The 23,328-nt window shown below is 56.2% G+C and overlaps 1 long non-coding RNA gene across 3 annotated transcripts in view; it reads right to left on the reverse strand.

Annotated features, from left to right (window-relative positions):
• LOC119043753 (uncharacterized) overlaps nt 1-16,865 on the reverse strand; it is a 70,251-nt gene extending 53,386 nt beyond the window's left edge. Inside the window, exons 1-3 of one of the 3 annotated variants that reach the window (XR_008390045.1) lie at nt 7,985-8,176; nt 7,249-7,430; nt 6,976-7,077 (exon numbers count right to left, since the gene is read on the reverse strand). This is a non-coding gene — a long non-coding RNA (uncharacterized LOC119043753). Of the gene's footprint in view, nt 1-6,975; nt 7,078-7,248; nt 8,177-16,623 lie in introns of those variants that run through there. The other 2 variants (XR_008390043.1, XR_008390044.1) reach the window with 2 other exon arrangements.
• Nucleotides 16,866-23,328: the final 6,463 nt, after the last annotated feature.

Raw genomic sequence — 23,328 nt, forward strand, 5'->3', positions numbered from 1 at the left:
AGGATTCCTTCGCTCTTTACCTCGGCCCCGCGACGCCGGTTTTCCCATTTTTTCTTCTGTTCATAACCAGGATGGAGAGGGGTGAACTGGACGGCCTTCCCGAGCGCGTCCACGGAACCTTCGCCCGCTCTGCTTCGCGAATTCGCAGCCCGGCGACCCGCCCGCCAGTCGTTACAGGCGGAGGTCGGGAGCGCAGACCCGTTCGCGCTGGGCCCGCCCCACTCCGCTCTCTCCTCCTTCCCACGGGGCAGAGGGGCCCCCCACACTGTACGAGCGCGCGGGCCGTGTCCGGTCTCTCGCCCCGTCGTCCTTTTCCCCCCAACCTGTCCTTCTAGACTATTGTCCTCCGGCACCTCCGCCCACCCGCAGGTCCGCATCCCAAACCTCAGTTCTCTGCGCTCCACCCAACGTAACCCAGGCGTTCACGCTCTTACCCGGTCGGTACCGCCCACTTCCCAGAGCCGGTCCTCCTTCCAGACGCGCGCCGCCCTGCCCTTCTCACCTGGGCTTCGCCCACCGAGCCCTGACCCCGAACCCCGGGACCACACCCCGCCTGCACCCCCGCAGCCTCGGCGCCCCGCACCGGTCAGCGTCCTGGTCACTCCTCCCCTGCAGACCCCGAAATTTCTGGATGGACATCTCCGCGCCCCCTCCACTCTCCATCCGGAGACCTTCGCCCCCGCGGCCCTGCAGACGCCCCTCTGCCCACGCGGGCTCCTCTGCCCGCGTGTCCCGGTCCTGTGGCCGCTGGGAGGGAAGAGAAGGGACGGGCACGCTGACCGGGATCAGGCTGGGTCTGAGAAGGGCTCCGGGACCCACAGGACCTTCCGGACCGACAGAACCGCGGGGAGGCCGAGAACAGGGCGGGGCAGGTGCGGCCCCACCCGGACGCGGAGGACACGGACCCGAGAGCGGTCTCGCCCGGGGAAGGGAGCGCGTTCACTCGGTAAACACATGGGAGGCGTCCCCCGGTGTCAGGCCCGGGCATGGGTGTCTCGTTTGCAGTACGGGACCCACACTGGTGGGAGAGACACATGTGCCTTTGCGGGGCGCACGGCTCACAGGAATAAGGAAATAAATACATTAGTTTATAGGCAGGTAACTGCTGTGAAGAAACAGAACAGAATATTAGGATAGAAAAATGAGTGATCAGAAAAAACAACCTCTCTCGGAAGAAGCGGAGTGGACGCTGAGACCTAAACGTCAGTGAAGGGCCCGGCATCCGGCAGAGAAGCCTCCAGGCTGTGTGGACACCTGCTGGCGCAGGTGGAAGGGACCGCACACCTGGGGAGACTGAGTCACGGTGGGGAAGCGCTGCAGGCTGCCGAGGATGACAGGTTTCCTGTCATTGCTCACCCCTCACTCCTTAATAACTGTTCTGTGACATCACTAAAAGTAAATACTCTGGCTTTCTACATTCCAAACTTCACCATCTAAAATCTCCCTCACCGGACTTCTACCAAGATGGAGGCGTAGGTGGAAATCCCTTGCGTCTGGGCACAACCAAATCTAAAAACAATAAAGTTTTAACAACAGTAAATGCAACCCAACCACACAGAAAATCGACAATACGGAGTCTGAAAAGAACAAAATACTCAGCTAAACCACTAAGAGGGGCGAAGCCAGCAGCCGAGCGGGGTGGCCAAAAAGATCCCCGACTGGGGTGGTGCGCAAGCAGCTGAAGGCACTGATCCCAGGTGTGGGCCAGCTACAGGCGGACACAGGGAAGAGGCTCGGCTGGCTGTCTGTGGTCCGTCCTGCATTTGCCTGCAGATAAACCAGTGAAGAGGCGAGCATTGAGACCAAGTGGCCCAGGGCAGCGGGCTCGCACATTTCTGCTCAGATAAACAGGCGGGGGTGAGAGGTGGGACGGACTAGGCCAGCAGAGAGGACCACCGTTGCTCCCTCTCTGACCCTGCCCCCACATACAGCATCACAACCCAGCGACCTGGGTGGCCCCGCCCTGGTAAATAACTAAGGCTCCGCTCCTCATTGGTAACAGGCACAAGCAGATAAAAACATGGCCCAAGAACAGCTCAGAGCCCCAGAGCCGATAAATCTAAGTGATGAAGAAATAGCTAAACTTTCAGATGCACAGTTCAAAACACTGGTGATCAGGATGCTCACAGAACTGGTTGATTTTAGTCACAAATTAGAGGAACATATGAAGGCTAAACTAATTGAAATGACGGGAAATGCACAGGAAACCAATAGTAATGGAAAGGAGACTGGGACTCAAATCAAGGGAGTAGACCAGAAGGAAGGAAAAAATGACCAAACAGAAAAGAATGAAGAAACAAGAATTCAAAAAAATGAGGAGAGGCTTAGGAACCTCCAGGACATCTTTAAACGTTCCAACATTCGAATTATAGGGGTACCAGAAGGGGAAGAGGAACAGTCACGAGTGGAAACCTTATTTGAACAAATAATAAAGGAGAACTTCCCCAATCTGGCAAAGGAAATAGACTTCCAGGAAATCCAGGAAGCTCAGAGAGTCCCAAAGAAGTTGGACCCAAGAAGGAACACACCAAGGCACATCATCATTACATTAGCCAAGATTAAAATGAAGGAGAGAATCCTAGAAGCAGCAAGAGATAAGGGGACTGTAACCTACAAAAGAGTTCCCATTAGACTGTCAGCTGATTTCTCAAAAGAGACCTTCCAGGCAAGAAGGGGCTGGAAAGAGGTATTCCAAGTCATGAAAACCAAAGACCTATAACCAAGATTGCTCTATCCAGCAAAACTTTCATTTAGAATGGAAGGACAGATAAAGTGCTTCTCAGATAAGACCAAATTCAAGGAGTTCATCATCACCAAGCCCTTATTATATGAAATGTTAAAGGGACTTATCTAAGAAAAAGAAGATAAAAAAGATGAACAGTGAAAGGACAGCAAACTCACAGTTATCAACAACCACACCTAAAACAAAAGCAAATTAAGAGGACAGCTAGATCAGGAGTGAACCATAGAAATGAAGATCTCATGGAAGGTTAGCAACAGGGGAGTGGGAGAAGGAGAAGGGGGGAGAAGGTACAGAAAATAAGTAACATAGACAGTAGATAGAAAATAGGGGGGAGGGCAAGAATAGTATGGGAAATACAGAATCTAAAGAACTTGAGACATGTTCATGAACTAAAGGGGGGGATGGTGGGGGAGGAGTGTGCAGGGTGGAGGGGAATGGAGGGGAAGGAAATAGAACAAATGTAATGGCATAATCAATTAAAAAAAAAATCTCCCTCACCGAAAATGCGCACATTTGCAGTATTGTGAGTTCCTCAGATAACCTAGAGGGGGCGCCATTTCACTTACAAAACATTTGTGCTCTCTACAAGACCAGGGCTCCAAACCCTGAACTCACTTAAAAATCAGTATCCTGCTCCTATTTTATTTCATCGTTAATGACCTCACCACCAACAAAAGTTTTTCTAACTTATCACATTACCTCATCATGATTTCTTCCAAGTTTTATCTATTTTTACATAGCTAAAGTAACACAATTTTATTTACCTTGATCAGTCATGAGAAGCAACGTAATAATAACAAATAACAGAATTTGTGACAGTGAGGGGAAGGAGTATACAGAAATAAATATCCTCTATATGTACGTAGATATTGTAAGTTAAAGACAGAATCGAAAAGCACCAACAGCAACAAAAGAGATAAAATTCCTAAGATCAACCTCGACAAGAATGTGCATGATCCATGTGAACAACATTTAAATGACACCCAATGTGAGACAGTTGAACCACTAGAAAACAATGTCATGTTCTAGTGACAAAAGACATTAGGATGTCAATTTCCCAAAGTTGTTTATGAAGTTGTTTATGATGGAGATTAAAACGTCATCAGCATCTCTGGCACGGAAACACACTTGTTTTCAGCTCACTGGTTGACATGAACGGGATGCACAGTTAAATGCACAGAAACAAATGTCTGCTATTTGCGCAAAGAGTGGAGACACAGCATCCAGTGTCCTGTCCGGGTGACGTGCTCATGCAAAGTGGGCCGAGGAGCTGGTCACTTACATGGGGACCTGAGACGGGTGCCCCGGGGCAGTCTTGGCCCCGTATGTGCTCCCCACCCCCGCTCACCTCAGGACATCCCCATCTGCCATCCCTCCCCTAGTGTGCCCTGGGCCCCAAAACATGCTTCTGTGGTGTAAGGATTACTTTGGACTGATTAATATTTTTAAGAAGCCAGCAGACACGAGAGAATCTCTGAATCCTGAGAACAAGCTGCCTGGAGGCCCAGGGCCCGAGGACCTTTGGCTGTGACTGTCCCTCAGGTGATGGTTTGGAGCCCATCTTCTCTGGGAAAGTTTACGAAAGCAGGTGGACCTCGAGGCGGCAAGTTCATCCCAGGAACTGACACGGTGCGTGAGAACAGCACTCTGTGTCACCAGGGGGAGTGTCCTGGGCTGGCGACAGGCTGGGAACACTGAGAAGGAAGAGAGGGGGAGTGAGCCACCGTGAGCTCTGCTGGGCAGGAAGACGGTTCAGGCCACAGGCACTGCCATTTCACTGAATTTGGGGCTCTCTCTGCCTGAAGGCGCACCATTGGTTGGAGCACCACTGGCTCAAGTGATGGCGTTGCCACCAGAGCTCCTGGTGCTGGGCAGGGGCCGGGCCCTGAGCGGGGCTGGCCAGGGCTGGCCAGCAGTGTGCGGGCTCCTGACTTCATGTAGAAACGATTCGCAACACAAGTCCAGGTGACTGTGCCGGTACATTTATTAAAACTGGGACAGTGAAACAAGGAAGGGCTCAGTGTGGAAGAAGCGACAGGAGAGGCCAGGCAGGGCTGCCTGAGCTCCTGGGAAGTGGGAGAAACGGGGCTTTGGGGACAGTCAGAGGGTCAGCCTGGGATTAACTGCCGCTGCCCACAGCTCCCAACTGCAAATCTCAGGGGGGAGGAGTGGGCACAGGCCGCTCCCCACAGTGAGTGAGCTATACACTGGGCCCTGTGTCTTGGAGATTTCATCTCTCTTGGGAATCTTAGGTGAGGTCTCCAGGGAGGGTTTCAGCAGGTGTCCATCAATGCCCCAGGTGTGCACTTTCAGGGTCATGGTCTCACTGGAGGTCAGTGGCAGGGCAGGGGTTGTCAGTCCTTGCGGCTGGTTTTGCTGCTTTTCTGGGGCTGGAGCTGAAGTCCAACCAAGGCGTTGATGTTGTCTCCACGGAGGTGACCTTCTGCATCTGGCTATACATTGCTTGGCCACTTCGTTCAACTGTCTGTCTCAGGGTTCCCGTTCCACTCGTCCTGGCTCACTGGCCCATCTCCTCACTCTGGGGACAGACACCTTGCATACAAGCATCATTTACTAAATTTTGTCTTCTTTTAATCCTCACCAGAGAATACATGTATTTTTTTTCTTTTAGCGTCTTTTTTTTTTTAATTTTTTTATTGATTATGCCATTACATTTGCTCTATTCCCCCCTCCCTTCCCCTCCACCCTGCATACCCCTCCCCCACCATTTCCCCCTTTAGTTCATGAACATGTGTCTCAAATTCTTTAGATTCTGTATTTCCCCTACTATTCTTACCCTCCCCCCCTATCTATTTTCTATCTACTGTCTATACTACTTATTTTCTGTACCTTCTCCCCCCTTCCCCTCCTCCCACTCCCCTGTTGCTAACCCTCCCTGTGATCTTCATTTCTATGGTTCTGCTCCTGATCTAGCTATCCTCTTAGTTTGCTTTTGTTTTAGGTGTGGTTCTTAATAACTGTGAGTTTGCTGTCCTTTCACTGTTCATCTTTTTTATCTTCTTTTTCTTAGGTAAGTCCCTTTAACATTTCATATAGTAAGGGCTTGGTGATGATGAACTCCTTGAATTTGACCTTATCTGAGAAGCACTTTATCTGTCCTTCCATTCTAAATGAAAGTTTTGCTGGGTAGAGCAATCTTGGTTGTAGATCTTTGGTTTTCATGACTTGGAATACCTCTGTCCAGCCCCTTCTTGCCTGTAAGGTCTCTTTTGAGAAATCAGCTGACAGTCTGATGGGAACTCCTTTGTAGGTGACTGTTCCCTTATCTCTTGCTGCTTCTAGGATTCTCTCCTTCATTTTAATCTTGGCTAATGTAATTATGATGTGCCTTGGTGTGTTCCTTCCGGGTCCAACTTCCTCGGGACTCTCCGAGCTTCCTGGATCTCTCGGAAGTCTATTTCCTTTGCCATCTTGGGGAAATTCTCCTTTATTATTTGTTCAAATAATTTTTCAACTGGTGGTTGTGCCTTTCCCCCTTCTGGTACCCCTATAATTCGAATGTTGGAACGTTTAAAGATGTCCTGGAGTTTCCCAAGCCTCTCCTCATTTTTCTGAATTCTTATTTCTTCATTCCTTTCTGCTTGATCATCTTTTTCTTCTGTCTGGTCCTCTCCCTTGATTTGAGTCCCAATTTTCTTTCCATCACTATTGGTATCTTTTGTATCAGCATTCATTTCAATTAATTTAGCTTCCATATGTTTCTCTAATTTGTGACTAAAATCCACCAGTTCTGTAAGGATCTTTATAACCAGTGTTTTGAACTGTGCATCTGAAAGACTGGCTATTTCTTCATCACTTAGGTCTATCGGTTCTGGGGCTCTGAGTTGTTCTAGAGCCATTTTTGGTTTATTCGTGCTGTTTAGTGAGCGGAGCGAAGCCTTAGTTGTTTACCAGGCCGGGGTGACCCAGGTCGCTGGTTTGTGACGCTGTGTGTGGGGGCGGGGTCAGAGAGGGAGCGATGGTGTTCCTCTCCGCTAGCCCAGCGCATCCAGTCACTCAAACGCCTCGGGCTTGCTTATCCGATCCTAATTTTGCGAGCCTGCTGCACCGCGCGGGTTTCCCTTCTCACTGGTTTCTCCGCACGTAAATGCGCGCGACTGAGCGACCCACCGCGCCTATTCCCTGTGCGCTCCAGCAGCCAGCTCGCTGGCGATCAGCCCTCGGTTGCCTGCGCGCCCCACGCACCACCCTGGGAATTTTTTCTTGCTAACCTGCTCTGCTTCTGGCCTCGCTCCTCGTACCGGTCCAGCCGAGTATCTAGTTGTCCTTTGGACTCCGTATTGTCGATTTTCCGTGTGGCTTGGTTGTGACTGCTGTTAAAAATAGTTGTTCTTAGATTTGGTTGTGCACAGAGGCGAGGTGGACCCTCCACCTACTTCTCCATCTTGGCGGAAGTCCAGAATACATGTATTGATTTTTTTTTTTTTTTTAGAGAGACAGGGGAAGGGAGAGAGAGAGCACACTCTGACAGGTTGGCCATTTACCTGCTACAGTGGAGCTGCTGCTGCCCCGGCCCCCCGAGGCTGCCCTGCCCCAGAGGGACTGCCGGGCCAACGGCCTGCAGCCCAGGAAGGCGAGTCCCCCAGGGAGCTCGTCCTGCCTCCTCCTGCTCTGCACGTTGCTGGCCCATCTTGAGCAGCCGAGGTGCGTGAGCGGCAGTGGGTACCTGGCGGCGGAGGGAACAAAGACACAGCCAGGCCCTGCCCACAGCTCGACTCTGTTTAACAGCCCACACTGACATTTCTTTCCTTCCATTTCTCGAGTGCGCACCCAGAGCCATTTGCTTCTCATACTTCGTACCAATTCATATAACAGAAGCCGCCCCCGGCGCCATGAGGGGGTGCCACTGCCCTCGAGGGACCGAGAGCAGGCCCTTCGGAGAGTGGGGGGCTCCCACAGCAGATGCTTACAGCAGGCGTGTCCACAGTGTCCGCCCAAGCAACGGGCCTCCCAGAGGTGAGCTACTGGAGCCCTTCCTCCTGAGAAATCGAGGCCGCCCTGCCTCGGTGGGATGTCCTGGCTCAGGGGGCAGTGGGTAGACGCTGAGAGCAGAACTGGGGGTGCTCGGGCCCAGCTCCGAGAGCCCCAGCCGGTGCCTTCGTGCGGGATGTCACCCACCCACGTGACTCTGCCCGCCACGCCGCTCCCCCGCTTCCTCAGTTTCCACCCTCCAACCAGCTGCCCAGGGGGCCTTCCTGCCGGCTGAGCAGCCACACAGACCTGGGCTCCGAAACCTGGGCTCTCCTGGACCTGCCCGGTGTGTGCATGGCTGCTCCGGAACGCCCGCCACCTCTCCCACTGAAGCGTGGCAGGATCAGGGCACACACAGCTCCCCACAGACAGGCTGCAGGAAAGGGTGGACCCCGTGTCCTTCCCGTCTTGCTCCAAACCTGCATCGGGGACTCGGACACCCCCAGTCTGTGCGGGGCAGAGACAACCATGGGGACGAGACTCAGGGCAAGCCCGATGTGGAGCCCAGCCTGGCGCCCGCACCTCCAATCCCGGCTGGAGGGGAATGGCAGGAAGTGTGCAGAGGTTTCCCCGGAAACAGGAGGAGCCCACTCCCCCCGGGAGGGTGTTACTGATGACGAGACCGCCCTCTCAATTCTGGCAGGATCGACAGGCCCCCCAGGGTAATTTATATGAGTAATTTTGGACTCGATCGATAAAGGCAATGAGCTGATTTACACGTTTAATTTTAACGAAAGGGGCAGAGACAAGCAAGAACGTGTGCGGCCTCACAGGACCCGTCGGGAGGGAAGTGGGCGCATCCAAGCAGGTGTTCGCAGGTGAAACAGATCAGCAGTTTCCTCTGCCTGGTGGGACTTGCACTGGCGTTTGCGAGTGGTAAAGGCATTAGGGACCACCTTCTGGACCTGGGCTGGGAAGCTGAATGTTAATCCTGCCACTACTTTAAAACTTGTCTCAGAGTTGGGAGTGCCTGAAATTGTTTTCGACTTAATGTTGTGTGAGGACTTGGCAAAGTGTGGCAGGAGAAAGGGAGCGGTGTGCTGGACCAGGGAGAAGCAGCCTAAGGCCAGGGCGGAGGCCAGGCTCCAGGGGGGTGTGAGGGTCCTGGGGGGGGGTGCTGCAGGATGAGGCCAGGAGGCAGGCGGGGCAGCCAGAAGTGGGCCGGGGTGTGGGCGTCGGTGTGGGTGCAGCTGCCTGGCCGGTTCTCAAGCCGTGGGGTGTGCTGCCCAGAGACAAGGCTGCTGGATGGGGGGGCGCCGCTGGCCAGCTGACCACAGGAAGTGCCTGGGCGCAACGATAGCTGAGGAGGCTGCACGTTTGCTGGGGTGACATCTGTTCCGAGCGCTGCACTTGGCCAGGCCTCACCCCGCCCTCATCCCCTCCCCTCGTCCCCTCCCCCTGCACAGACAAGACCCAGGGCTGACGGTGCGCCTGGAATGAGGGACCGCAGGCAGACACTGCGGGGTCCCATGGGGACATGCTGTCACACAGTCGAAGCCTCACACACTGGCCACACACCCGCACAGAAAGGTGAGGCCGCTCACTCTCAGTCATACCCTCCCTCGCCCTTGGGTGCACACTCTGGAGACACATACCTGGACCTCCCCTCCACGTGTCCCTGGGCACATCCGGTGGCTCCCGTGGAAACTCCGGGTGGGAAGATGGGTCACCGGGTATGTCCCAGCCCCGCCCAGGCCTGCCTCCCAGGAAGGCGCCCGGCTCTGCCCCCACAGCACACCTGCTCCCAGCAAGAGCTCACTGGCTCTTTTCCCACCAGCATCCTGTGTCCCTGGGAACTGGGGTTGGGCACAGCCCAGGGCACAGAGACCTAGACCCAGGAGAGCCCGCAACAGACATGGTGACATCCGGGCCTGACCTTGAGCCAGACCAGGGACTCTGTACTGCATGCCCACTGAGAACAAGAGGCTTAATGCGGGCACAGGGCTGGCCACCCAGAGCCGGGTCCAGCCGAGACCCTTGAAGGTGCCCTGCTCTCCAGCCTCAGCTCCTGTGACCCCTAGAGGCTAGTGTCTTCTGGTTGAGCTCGTTGCTGTTATGCCCCTGGAAGAGTTCTAAGCTGAGAAAATTGGAGCCCACTCTGCACTGACCCCTTCCCTGCTGCTCACACCGGTTGCTGTCCCTCTCACGGCCTCAGATTGGACACCCAGCCCATCAAGTCATCAGCTGCTCGTCCTCCACCTGAGCCACCGAGGCACTGACCATGTACACCCAGAGCTGTGGGCAGTGGGGCCTTGGGTCTGGGTGGGCCCTGCACCTGCCCTTCAAATCCTCGGGCCACATGGGGGCCAGTTCCCAGACCTGAGCCCGGGGCCTCTCTAACACTTCCTCAGGCAGATGCACGGGCTGCCATGGGAGGCACTGCTGCCCTGTCCCCTGACCCTCAAAGCCACGGGGAGCAGAGACACCCAGAGGAGGCAGGCCCTGGGCTCTGTGCGTCGGCCTGGGCCCAGCACTGGGACTCGTGAACAGCCTGGAGGGGTTGGCTGGCTTTAGTGGGTGGGAGATGCAGATGCAGCTGGTCATTTCCCTTAAACACACACACACACAGAGCTCCAGGGGCACCCAGAATGGGCGCGGCTTTCTGGCCCAGTGCCCCTGAACTGGGGGCTCTGTTTTGCCATAAAGACTGGTCTCCCGATTAGTGGACAAAAAAGCCCTGCCAGTGATCCGAGCCCCGGGTGGTGGGCAGGCCGAAGGCTGCTTCCTGCCGTCTCCACCTGAAGACTCCATTGCTTTTATGCGGGGAATCCCGAATCCCTTGGTGGCCCTGCACCCGCGTCCCTGCTGCTCAGAGCCCCACTCTCGAAGATGGCCTCGAGGGCCCCTCCCGCCCTGACTGGTGGATCTAGAGCCGAGGGACCTGGAGGGGGCAGTTGAGTGCCACCACTGCCCGAGCTCCACAGCCACGGGCCAGCCCAGCCTGGGTTCTGAGGTCGGCCTACGGGAGGGCGCGTGTGTCTGTCTCGGTCTGTGCACATCTGCGGGTCTGTGGGCCTCTGTGTGTGTCTGTCTGTGTCCTGGCTCACAGGACAGTCTGAAGCCACAGCCCACACCCTTCTCTGTCTGGCTTTCGGTCAGGGCCACGGGGAGGTCAGTGTCCTGGAAAACGATTCCGCAGGACGCTGACTCAGAGCCACTTCCTCCCCACCCGCACCCACCCCCACCCCCACCGTTGGGGAGCACAGGCGCCCACAGCTCAGACCCACAGCCCTGACTCATCCCTGGCCGGCTCCAGCTGGATGTGTCCCGGGAAGGGCACTCAGGGACACAGGAAGGAGCCCATGCGGAGGCGGATCCCAGGGTCTGTCTGGGTCCTGAGCACCCCCACCCCCACCCGTGGGGCCTCTGGTTGGGGCTGGGGGCGTGTGAGGCTGGAGAACAGATTGGAACCTTGTGTTTCTCTGAGGTCGCCTGTACCCTGGACACAGGTCACATCCACCCTTTCGCTGCGTGTCCCCCTCTCCTCACGTGACACACATCTGCACGGCTTCTGCTCGGGGCCTTTCCCTCACTCGTACAGATTTACGGAAATTCTGTTACAAATTCCTGAGGCTCACCCTGTGTCAGTGTGTCCTTAGTGAATGTCTCCTCATATTTAACTTCTCTCTCAGCTTCTTTAAGGTGATTTTGATGAACGGGCTTTGGGTTTTTTTTAAGTCAAATTTATCTGCCTCTTATTTTATTTTTTATCGATTTTAGATGAAGAGGAAAGTGAACAGAAAGAGAGAGTCATTGGTCTGTTTCCCACTCGTTTATGCGAATCAACTGATTCTTGCATGTGCCTGACTCAGGATCAAAGCCACAACCTTGTCCTATGGAGATGAGACTCTAACCAACTGAGCTACCCGGCCAGAGCTATGCATTTCTTATTTTAGAGTTGGAGCATTTTTAGTGTATTTAAGACTCCAGGTTTTCTGTTCCCCTTCACTGGAAAGGCAGGGGCAGGTGGCTGTGGGCCTCAAGCTGGAGGGGGGTGTGTCTGTTTATCTGTGTGTGTGTGTGTGTGCACACATGTATCTCAGTGTGTCTGTGTGTGTGTACATGCATGTACCTCTGTGTGTCTGCGCCACAGGCTGGGTAGAGTCGGATCTGTCAGTAGGACGGTGCTCAGCTCCAGGCCTGGTCAGGCCCTGTCCCCAGGAGTGTGGTGGAGAGGCCAGCCCCCCCGTTTGTGCCAAGGGGAGTGGGCGAGGGTGGGGGCAGGGCCGGGCTCCGCTGGGATGCCCAGCCTCCAAGGGGCGTGTGACAGCGGCCCCCACAGGTGCGCTCTTGACCTTTACAGACAGATTCCATCTCCCAAGTCGGAAATGCACTTCAGAAGCTTTACCCTGAGATTTGGGTCGAAACCTTTGTCTCAGGAGCTGGAGCCTGGTTCCAGGCCCAGGGAAGGAGCATCCTGCTCAGGCAGTTGGGGTGTCTGCCTCACGGTCTCCCCTCAGATGCTCCGCAGGCCCTGAGGTCCATCAGTGACTGGCTCCTGCTTCCTGCTCCCACCCTCACCCTGCTCCACCCCAGGAGAGCCCTGAGGCCCCTCCGCTTCCCTCGCCTGTCACTCCGGCAGCAGGATCCCCACCATCACTTGTTTCCTCCTTCCTTCCTTCTTCCCTCCACCCCTGGTCTAGTGGCTTAGAAGAGGACCCTGCAGGTCAGCCTCGGGCACGTCCTGTCCTCCTCTGCCAAGTGGACAGCACAGTACCTGCTGCATAGAGAGCCCTCGGGGCAGGTCTCCTGGGGAAGGGACGCTAAGACAAGTCCCTGTGTCCTGCGCAAAACCCCAAAGTGGACAAGGCAGAGAGGAGGGACGTCTGAACCCAACCACTAGGCTCTTGATGACACTGTGACCCTCCCACAGACGGCCCCTCTCGTGCTCAGAGGAGGCGCAGGGCAGATGTGCTTCTCCAGGAACAGTTCGCTGCAAGGCCCCTCTCGGCTCCGGGCCTCACTCACGAAACTGAATCTGGCGTGACAAAGCAAGATGGGGACACCTCGGAAAGCCAGTCAAGCCGTGCGTTCATTCCCTGCCTGGTCTCCTGGTGGGATGGCGGGGGTCCCTGTGGCCATCGGCACTGGCCAGAGATGGGCGCTCTGCCCGATGAAGGAGTTCTGTAGAGCTGTGACCCGCAAGGTGCAAAAGGACAAATCATTGAAGAGCAGCCTCTTCAATGCTCGTCTTTCACTAATGTGGACCGAGCATGGTGGGTGAGGTCAGTGTGCACGAGGAGGATTCAAGTGCGTTCGGGACCCACTCACTAGCAGACCCCAGGTCAGGGCAGCCCCTGGACACCAGGCAGCACTGTCTGGCTGTCAGCTGGTGCTTGCGGCCCTCAGAGGGAACCCAGCTGGACAACCTTGATTAATTCCGAAAGAAACCCTGAAGGCACCGAGGCCCTAAGTCATGAGCAGGGTGCACCTGGAAGCTGGGTGCTTGGCCTCTGTGGGCTGGGGCACAGGAGCATGGCAGACAACTCAGGAACTGTGGGCGCAGGCGGCCACGGCTCTGCACCCCTTGGTCTCAGCTGCCCTGTGAGATGGGCCCTCACTCCTGGGCACCGAGCTGGGGTGACGGGCTGGGCAAGACTCGAATCACTGTCTGTCCTATAGAAGCCACCACCAGAGGGTGGCCCATCATCGGTGGACAGTCACACAAGTCCAGCCAGAGCCCTTCACCTTCCTGCCCTGAGTGGCCCAAGGCCACCTAGGGGCCTGGCACGTGCCTGGTGCCAGCCCCTGTCACCAGCACGAGGCAGGTGTTTCCTGCAGCTGTCTTCCCAGTGGTTGCAGCTCCCAGTGAAGTACCTCCGCCCTTGACGCCATTCTCCTAAAACACTGTGGCTTCCTGTTCACTTATTCTTCCAGATAAGCTTTTGAGTCACAGGTTTTAAAAGATCAGGTATAATCTTGCTTTGAGTCTTGGGAAAAACCCAGGAGAATTCGAGTTATCTGTGGCTCAGTCTGCTCAAGGCCAGTGCATCTCCGCCTCCCTGACAGTTTCAAAGCCACAGCGGGAATGTGGCCTTCCCAGTGAGTCTGGTCCCTGGCTGTCCCTATTGGGGTCGTCCCCATTACGTGGTCCACATCACCAATGACTTTGTTTCTCTATGACAGTGCATTCATTTGACACAGTTGGACGCCATTGTTCTTTCCACATATTTCTACCAATTACTTCCCGAGCCCCTGCTCCTACTCGGTATCCCAGACAGCTCTGCTCATGTCCGCACATCATGTCTGGGCTGCACATCTGGATGGGGGTGCCCGCCCTGGCGGCCTCCCCCACAGCCCCACCCACGCCCACACACAGCCCTCCTGCTCTGTGCTCTGGTTGTTCACCTGCAGTGCCCAGCTTCCTGTGCTGCAGGCAATTTGTGTCTCTTTTTAGTTAGTTATTTTTATATTTTTAGCTTTCCACTCTTTCAGGGAGAAGAAAGGCCAGGGAACACCCTCGAACACTGCTGAGATGGGGGGTAAATGGGGATGGGAGGGGACTGGGCCTGGGGCGGGGAATACGCACTACAATAGACACAGGATGTGTTACCGAATTGTTCACCTGAAACATATATACTCTTACTAGGCAATGTCTCCCTGATAAAGTCAACAGAAAACCATCCCCAGACCTTCCACACACCGTGTCTCAGGGCCGTTCTCATTCAAGGGACAAGTAAGCACTGAAGAAAAAGCTGTGGGTGCTGAGCTGGGCTGCAGCCTCCTGCTGGCATCTCAGGACCACTGGGAGCCCAGCCTCTCCCAGTCTGGGGCTGCGGGACAGACGCCCCTCCCCTGCCCAGGGAACGGGCTGCGGAGAGACCCCGATCCAGTCACTTCTCCCCTCTGCCCTAGGCTGCGGATCCCTGGCCCCTCAGGAGCCAGCTTTCCTTCCTCCTGTGCCCGAGTGATCTGTGTCAAGTACATCCATTGGCTATGTTGGGAACAGGCTTTCTTCTCCCAGAACCCTGTACCTTATCTCTAGTTTTTAAGCTTATTTCAGAGAGAAAGAGTGAGAAACATCGATTTCTTGCTCTAGCCACCCACGCATTCGCTGGTTGATTCCTGTACCAGGGGTCGGACCCACAACCTGGGTGCATGGGGAGGCTCTGAGCAGCCGAGCTGCCCCACCAGGGCCTGCCCAGGTGGCTCACTGAGGGTCTGCATCACACAATGAAGGGACCCGTGGTGAAGCCTGCATCCTGTCTTTTCCTCCAAAGACACCTCCACAGACACGTTAAGAATACACGTGGGGGGAAAAAACCTCAGCTTTTCAAAAATAGTAAATGTTACGAAACAAACTGCACATTTCCTATTTTCTGCACAAAACAGAAAACACGTGGCTATTTTCAGCTCCCGGAGCTCACTGGGAGGGAGTGCCTGTGTGAGCACCAACACCGCAGGATCCTTGTCTCTGAGCAGGTGGACCCCTGAGGCAGGAGTGTCTTTAAAGGATGAGCACTAGGCTGCTGGGCTCCGGCGAGCAGGTCCACTGTGAATGCCAGCCAGCAACCGGGAGGAAGCGTGCCTTCCCAGGGCCCCTCATCTTCTTAGGCTGAGCGAACCCCGCTGAGGGGCGGCAGCTCCCAGACTCAGTTTCCTCATGTGTGAAATCAGGGTAGTGCGACTATCCAGGAAGAAGGGTGGCTTTGAAGACTTCATGGAGTGTCAGGGGGTCTCAAAGGGCTCCCAAGGGCCAGAGTCTGAATGATTTGAGGGGAAAAGGAACACAAACAATATTGGATGATGGCCCACAAAGAGAAAGGTCTCTGAGTCGATACTGGTATGATGAAATACTCAAATGAACCATTAAATTTTGGAAGAGAAATAGTGCTTTCCTGCAGAAAAACTCTAATAAATGTTGAGGGACTGAGGGCAACAGAACACAAGCATGAGGCAAACAACATCGTAGAAACTGTTTCCCGCCGCTGGACGAAAATCAATCGGGGAAACAGAGGGCTGGCAGAGCCTGAAAGCCTCTCCCCCCAGGTGTATGTCAGTTACCCTGGGGAGGAGGTGAGAGATGGTAGTCCGGACGTATTTTTAGATCAGAGCTTCTCAAAAGCACGCCCCCTGACCCTGGTCCGCCTACTCTCTCCAAGGTAATCCTGGTTTGCTACACCTCAAACTACTTGGAACAAAGAATTATAAAAAGCACAGGCTTGAAAACAGGGCACAGGAAAAACAAAGGGAACACACATAGTTCCACGTTTAGACACCTTTCTTTCCCACCCCGACTCCTGGCCCCGCAGCTCACCCAGGGAGTGGGGAGATCCTGGGCCCCTGGTTTCTGGTCACGATGAACCAGGTCGAGATGAGCTGTAGCCGGTGAGAGGCCGGTCTGTGCGGGAAAGACCGAGCCACGTGCCCACAGTAGCTGGGGGGAGGAAAGTGCAGGCGGCGCAGAAACAGATCCAAGGACGCTATGCCCCTTCGGGGTTTTCCTGAAGGGCCTCAGAGCTCTTTTCCTCTTACTTTGGGGCGCAGGCTCGTGCTTCTCTGCAGGACTCTGAGCTCCTGGAGGACTGGACTGGGGATTTACGGCCCTCAACCTGCCATTAGCAGGGATCCTACTGCTCTGAGGGTGGGGCGCGGCGAGAGCAGCGCCACGCTGCTTCCCGAGCGGGAGGAGGGCCCACGTCAACAACGGAAGGGAAGGCCAGAGGCCCGGGGCATTCCTCCGGCGCGAGCGGCACCCACAGGCGCGCGCAAGGACGGAACTACTCACTGACCCCAGGACGCGGCACGCGCCCCGGGACCGCGGGCGCCACAGGCGCGCGGGCAGAGGAGGGGCCTAGGCGGGAAGGGAGCTGGAATCGCCTCGTTGTCGCTGAGGTGACGTAAGGGGAGGGGCGGAGAGAAGCGGGTGGGCGGGGCGGGGAGCGTACCAAGAGTCCCGTCGCCTTCTGCTGGCGTCACAGCTGCACAAGTGATTGCGCCACACTGCAGTGCACTTCAGGGAGGGTGGGTCGGCTCCAGTGTGCGCCCCAGCTTGGGGCGGCCGCGCCGATGAGGCGCAGAAAAACCCCTGGGAAGGGGTGCCCCGAAAAGGACACAAGCGGGACGTGCCGGGGGACCCGGCTCCCTCGACGTCGGCTCGCGGCCTCAGATCTGCGCGTGCGCACGGGCCGCCACACCGCGCCTGCGCAGTGCGTGATCGCGCTGCTGCTTTAGGCACGTAGGAGTTTGAGTGGCTGAGACCCCTGGGCTGGGCAGTTACGAATCGCGCCCTCCGTCGGGGTTTCCCCACGGAACAGGGCCCTCCGGTTCTCTCTCGGACCACTGTCGGAGGCTTCCGGCTTGGCTCGATGGCTCGGAAGCCCCCTCTTGCGTCGCGCTCGCTCCCTCTAACCAACCACCTGGCCTGCGCACCTCCCCAGCCGTCAGAGCGGTGGGATGCGGGGCCCCTGCCTGCACCGTGGCCTCCCGGGGCCGCCTCTGCCTCGGGTGGTACAGGGTGGCTCTGCATCCGGGGGCCGGCACTCCCCCAGCACCGCTCTCTCCGGGCTGGAGCCCGGGCCTGGGGTCCGGTCTCGTGCTAAACCCACCCGCGACTGGCCCAGAGCGTCTCAGCCCACCTGCTGGTTCCGGGACCCAAACGCTTCCCGGGCCCCCGCGCTCCGGGCAGAGCCCCGGCTAGACATCTGGCTGGGGCAGGGACTCAGCTGGCAGAGAACCGCTCGAAGAAATCTCGCCGCGGAGATAAGACGAGTGCCACTGAAGGCCCTAGGGGACAGTCCCTAACTACGTACAAGGAATAGTATTAGTGTGTATTAGAAAAATGTAATTCTTGTGAAGTCCTTGCGACAGAAAAACCTTGCGCTAAAAATCAAGTACAATTTGTGTCCTTGTGGACAGCGACTGCCATTAGAAGCCTAAACGCAGATGTGAGCTCTTGGAGCCCAGGGACTGAAAAATCACATTGAGAAATTGTCACACTTCGGGACTGAAAAATAAGTGGCTCCCGAGGCTTGGAGGTTACAGTGCTATTGCTTCCCCCGTGGGTGGGGTTACAGGTGCGGCTGCTCCCCAGGGTTTGCCCTCTGCGGTGCCCCTCCGCTCCCCTGACCACCACCCCCCACGCTCTCCCAAGACTTTGGTCACCACGCGTGCTCCTTGAGATATGTGGGGCTGCGGTATTGGGGGTGAGGGTGGGAAGCATGTCTGTCCTAATGGCTCCTGGGCAGGAGCGTGTATCCACGAAGGGCAATAACAGCAGAGATGCACCAATCACGCCAGGCCTACGGCGGGGTGTTGCAAGTGAGAACGGGAAGGCCGGTGGGGAAGAGGCGAGCACCTGGCATCCCCAAGGGCTGGCAGGACAGAGGAGACCAACCAGCCAAAGCAGGGCCTCCCAGGCCAAACTCGAGTGTGTCCTGCATTACAGCTAAGGCAACTGTTAGATCCGGTTAAATACATACCAATCCCAGAGTGTCTCCTGGCATTTTGCATTACCGTTTGGTTTTAGATTCTATTTCTGCTTGATTTCTCTCTTTCTCTTAAAAAAAAAAAAAAAATGGTTCCAGCACGGCTATTTCAGTTCTGGTTAATCAAGATCTTCCTACACTGAGATTTTATTGGCTAATTACAGTTAATTATAATTCTGGGATGTTTAACGACACCATTACGCAATTCTCACTGTTGCAAATGGAGAGTGAAATGGAGAGCATGTCCATTACTGGTGACCTGCTTGGAATTACGGTGGTGTAGCCTGGTGGGAAGACCCAGCCAGTGGAACTGCCTCTGCCACTCCTTCCGGAAGCTTCCAACTCACAAACCCAGAGCCCAAAGGAACCACATAGGATGGTCTGAAATGGAAACTTATTAACTAAAGGCAGCTAGTCATGTCTCAGGCCAGCATTTTTTCCTGACAAGGGCAACTCTTTACCTTAATGGATCCTGTCATCTTTTTGCATCTCTGATGACACACCTTTGGAAAGTCAAGGTAACTTCCCTTTTTCCAAACCCCTTGGGGGTCCTCTCATCATGAGCCCGGTAACCTTAATGATTCATAAACCAGCTGCTTAATTATCGAGACATGAAAAGTCTAGAAAGATTGCCCAACCTTCCAGCAAACGTTAGTCTGAGAACATGGATTTTCTTAGTACCCTTTTGCTTCTTTTTCCCTGATATCCTACCACCAGTCCTGTGGAATGTGCCAGACCTGCCTTCTATACAGCATGTGTTGGCCTTGACCAGGTGGCTTAGTTGGTTAGAGCATCGTCCCAATGCACCGGGATTGGAGGTTCAATCCCCAGTCAGGGCACATGCAGGAAGCAACCAGTGAATGCATGAATACGTGGAACAACAAATTGATATATATGTCTCTCCCCTTTCCTTTCTCTCTAAAAATCAATGAATAAAAAATACAGCACATGTTTGTTTCAGGGATGAGTGTGCAGGTGACATACTCCCTCAGAGGGCACAGGAGATAGAGGCACCTGTGACCTAACAGCAGCACCTGGTGTGGGTTCCACAGTGGCTCACACACAGAGCGGGGTGGCAAGGGCGGACTGTAGAGTTGGACAGACCTGCTGTGCACCCGTCTCCTGGCCCTTTGTCTCCAAAGCTGGGATGGTAACACACCCACCCCAGGGGCCACCTGGAGAGCCTCCACGAACCCGGTCCCTGTGCACGTCTCTATTCCAGGCGTCTATTCTGTCCCTGTTCCTGCCTCAGGGTGACAAGCAGCCCTCCAGGGCTGTGATGGGGGGACACAGTCTGCGGCACAGAAAGGCCTGGCCCAGGAGCCCTTACCTGGTGTGTTCAGCCTGTGGCTGACCAGATTCAAACAGGTGAGCAGCGAGATGTTGGACCAGGTTGCTCAGTTAACTTTTCTACAACTGACAAGATCAGAAAGGTGGGACCTGAAGCTATCTGGGGGGGGAGGGGACACCTGTGAGTGAGGAGGACAAAGTCAGAGGACACTGAGTCAGAACCACAGCCGTGTGCTGTGGGCTTCCCAGCACACGTGAGCGCTGCCTCTTGAGCACAAAACCAGCAGGGGCAGAGCCAGGAGCAGGTCACCCCAGACAGCAGCCTGGGGACTGTGACACTGGGACGAGGCAGGGTGCCGAAGCAGCACTGCCGGAGAGGCTGCCTGGAAGTAATCAGACATGGCCAGTGTTGTGTGGTGTTCCCTGTGATTAGGTTCAGCTGCACAAACAGAAACCCAAAATAACAGTGGCTAAAACAAGACCAGAGTGTACTTTTTGTCCAGCAGAGGAAGTGTGGAGGCCGGCATTCCCAGCTCAGAAGAAATTCGAAGTGGGGTCACTGGCAGCCGGGGATGCTTCTGTCTAGCTGCCCATGGCTTCTGTTCTGCCTCCCACAGCGGCTGCCAGAGCTCGGCCTTCACATCCGGCCACTCCCCAGTTTACAAGGAGGTTTCCAGAAGCCCCCAGACACCATTCCTGCTCGGTATCATCATCCCCAGCTCAATTGCCCACCATACCCACTGCAAGGGAGTCTGGTCACTTGAGTATCGCTAATTCAAGTGACCGTGTCCACCTAAAAGGGCAACTGAGTGCTGCTGGCCAAGCAGAATGTGACTGTGGGCCACAGAGAAAGGCCCCACCCACCTCCACCAACCCACAGGCCTAGGAGGGAGATTTGTGCTGGTCATGGCAGCCACGGTTCAGGGTGATTTTCTCAGTGATGTTACTGTGTGTGGAGCTCACTAACAAAAAACCCTCTGGCCCGGGTTCAGTGGGAGGCTGATAACCCCTTCCCCCGCCACCCTGGCCCCCAACCATTCATCCCAGGAGCCTCATTTTGAATGGAGCCACCTCAGACCAACGCTGCTGCTTGCTGAGCCAAGAGGGTCCCTCCCTTAGCCGCTGCTGTGTCCCTGTCAGGTCACCCAACACGTGCTTCCCTGGCCAGCAGTGTGGAGCCTATGACAAGCCATCCTCACACTCTGGGTGCGTGGTCCCCAAGGCCACCAGGAGACACTGTTAGACACCTGTTTCCTCTGGGTTGTCCTGGCTCTGTGCTCCTAGAGAGCTTGACCCCCCTGGGCACCTGAGCCTTCGGGAAGCCGGAATGTCCCTACCTGCCCACCAGCTCCAGGCACCGGATCCTCTGCAAACGTCAGCCGCCAACATCAGCCACAAACACAGGTGTTCCCAGTGTAGCGGTGGGTGAAATGCCGACTCCTGGGAGACGCTGCCCTGAGCAAACTCACCCGGTGCCAGTCCCGCCCCTGTCAGAACCCCCAACTCTCCGACTGCTGGGGACTCGGTCTGTGTGACACCCTGCCAAAGCTGGCTTGGGAGACAGCCCCTCCTGGGGTCCTGGGGTCCAGGCCAGAGACCAGGGCGGAGAGCAGCTCGTCTTTCCTGGCTGGCATGTTCTTCCTGGTGAGCAGGTAGCCCGAAAGTGAGGGGACTGGTCTCCCCCAGCTCCTCAGGGAAGCGGCGTCTGTCTGGGGCACGAGGGAGGCTGTCCCAGCATCCGATGAAACTCCAGAAGGCGCTGTCAGCCAGGGTCCAGTGCCGACAGCCCCTCACAAGCTAACTGCATGGCTCAGAGTCCCCTCCCCGCCTCTGACCAGAGGAGGATGGCAGTTTCCTGTGAGAACATGTGCTGGTTACCCCCATGCTTTTCAGCAAACATTAAACTGAGAACTGAGGACTCTGTTTACTGATAAAGCACAATTGGTTCCCCCTGGTGACTTTGAGACCCAGGCCCCCAGGTATTCACCATGAGTCAAGAGCAACTCTAAAGGAAAGGTGTACATTTGCCAAGAAACTCTCAGGTCTCCATTCCCGAAGTGACAGCTCAGAGCGCGGGGGGGGGCAGGGTCCTGGCACACGGACCCCGACTTTATAGCAGGTGGCCGTCCGAACAAGAACGCTGGGCCAGCAACTATGAAGTTCATTTCCTGGGCCCTGGGAGGTGTGTCTTCCCTCCCAGCCCAGATGGACGCTTATGAAACCTGGCACTGGGGTGGCCCCAAGAGGCCCGCAGGGCAGCCAGGCAAGGGGCTCTGTCTGGGCCAAGAGCGGCTGCCGGCCGGGCACCCACGGAACCGGCGTAGTCACGGGGCTGGCGGCCCACATACTCACATCCCTCCTGGCCTTTCTTCAAGGTAAAGGTCAGCTTCTGTGGTGGCCAACAGTAGCTGCCAGAAACGCCCTTGAAAACTCTCCATCAGGAAGCATTCAGACACTTCAAATATATACTTTATATCAAGTTTAATGGACACGTTGTTGCCTTTGATAACTATCATCTTCCAGTAGACAAGGCCCGGGGACTTTTTAGTTTTACTTCACAGAATAAAGGTTGCACAGGGCACCCTTCCCCGGCAGTGGCCCGCAGCCATCTCCCCCGTGGGTTCGGGGGGGTGGGGGGCAGCCCGAGGGGCTGCTCCTGCTCTGGCTGTGGCACTGCCAGCTCAGATCTCCGTGTCCTAGGCCAGGCCTGTGCTGCACAGATCTGTGGGTAGGACATAGGACACGTTCGCCAGGGGCTGGGAGGACGCAGAGGGAGCTGGACAGGAGCACCCTTGTTCTTGGAGATGTGGACTGTGACCCTCACGGGCCCGGACTGGAGTTCTCCCCGAGTGCAGAGCAGCCACGGCTTCTATTGCAGCCTCAGGGGAGCCCACTGGGGCGGGGGGGCTGCCTCTTCTTCCCTGGGGCTCTGGGGTGACCTGCTGGGCCTGGTCTGCTCCGCACATCTCATTCCTCAGGGCCCACGCTGGTGGCAGCAGCTCCACAGGAGAAACCTGACCCTCAAGCAGGCGCATGGCCGACACTGCACCCACCAGCATCCCGTCGGGAGAGGCCCTTCCCGTGGTTGCCGGGGGCAGCAGTGGATGCGTGGGGAGTAGCCCCTGAATGTCCCGGTCCCTGCAGGCTGCACCACATGCCACGTCTGCTGTGGCCCGCAAGCGCAAAGCACCAGGGTGCTCAGGAATGGCAGCCCCCTGTGAGACCTGTTCCCAGGTCTGCGTCTCCAAGATTAAGGCAAAACTCCTTAAGGCAACACACAGCCCCTGGAGAACTGCACTTCCTCTCCCCAGGTTCCTGAACAGCCATCTGGGGCCCTGACACGCAGGCCGGGTTCAGAGCTGGTGCACGGCACATGGCGGGCTGTGCAGACAGGCCGGGTCCTCCCGTCTCCCCCCCGGTAATGTTCTCCCGACTCACCCACCGGCAAGGTGAAAGCAGCAGGTGGTGAGGGAGTGGAGAGAGCCCTGTGCTGAGCCCCAGCCAGCAGCAGGGGAGGGTGCTGAGTTCCCGATGCCGGGGTGGGGACTGGATGCACTCGGAGGGGTTGGTCTGCGAGACCCTTGTCCTGACGCTTCGCCCCTGCCTGACTCCACTCAGAAAGAGGTGGGAAAAGGGGGCATGAACGGGGGGGGGGTCGTCAAGGTATCTTCCCACTGGGCACCTGCCCGGGGTCAGAGGCTGCTAGGCTCACGGGCAGGAACCGAAGCCCGGGTGAGAAGGACCACACTGGGGCTTTGAGTGACAGGTCTTTGCTGCAATGGCCAGACCCGACCATCCACCAGAATTCTGACCTGGGAGTTGTGGTCTTGAGGGAAAGGAGGGGGGAGGGGCTCCCATCCCCTTCCTGGAGCCCCT

The sequence above is a fragment of the Artibeus jamaicensis genome, unplaced genomic scaffold (genome assembly GCF_021234435.1).
Source record: "Artibeus jamaicensis isolate MK-2021 breed Jamaican fruit bat unplaced genomic scaffold, CSHL_Jam_final scaffold_3151, whole genome shotgun sequence".
NCBI lineage: Eukaryota > Metazoa > Chordata > Mammalia > Chiroptera > Phyllostomidae > Artibeus > Artibeus jamaicensis.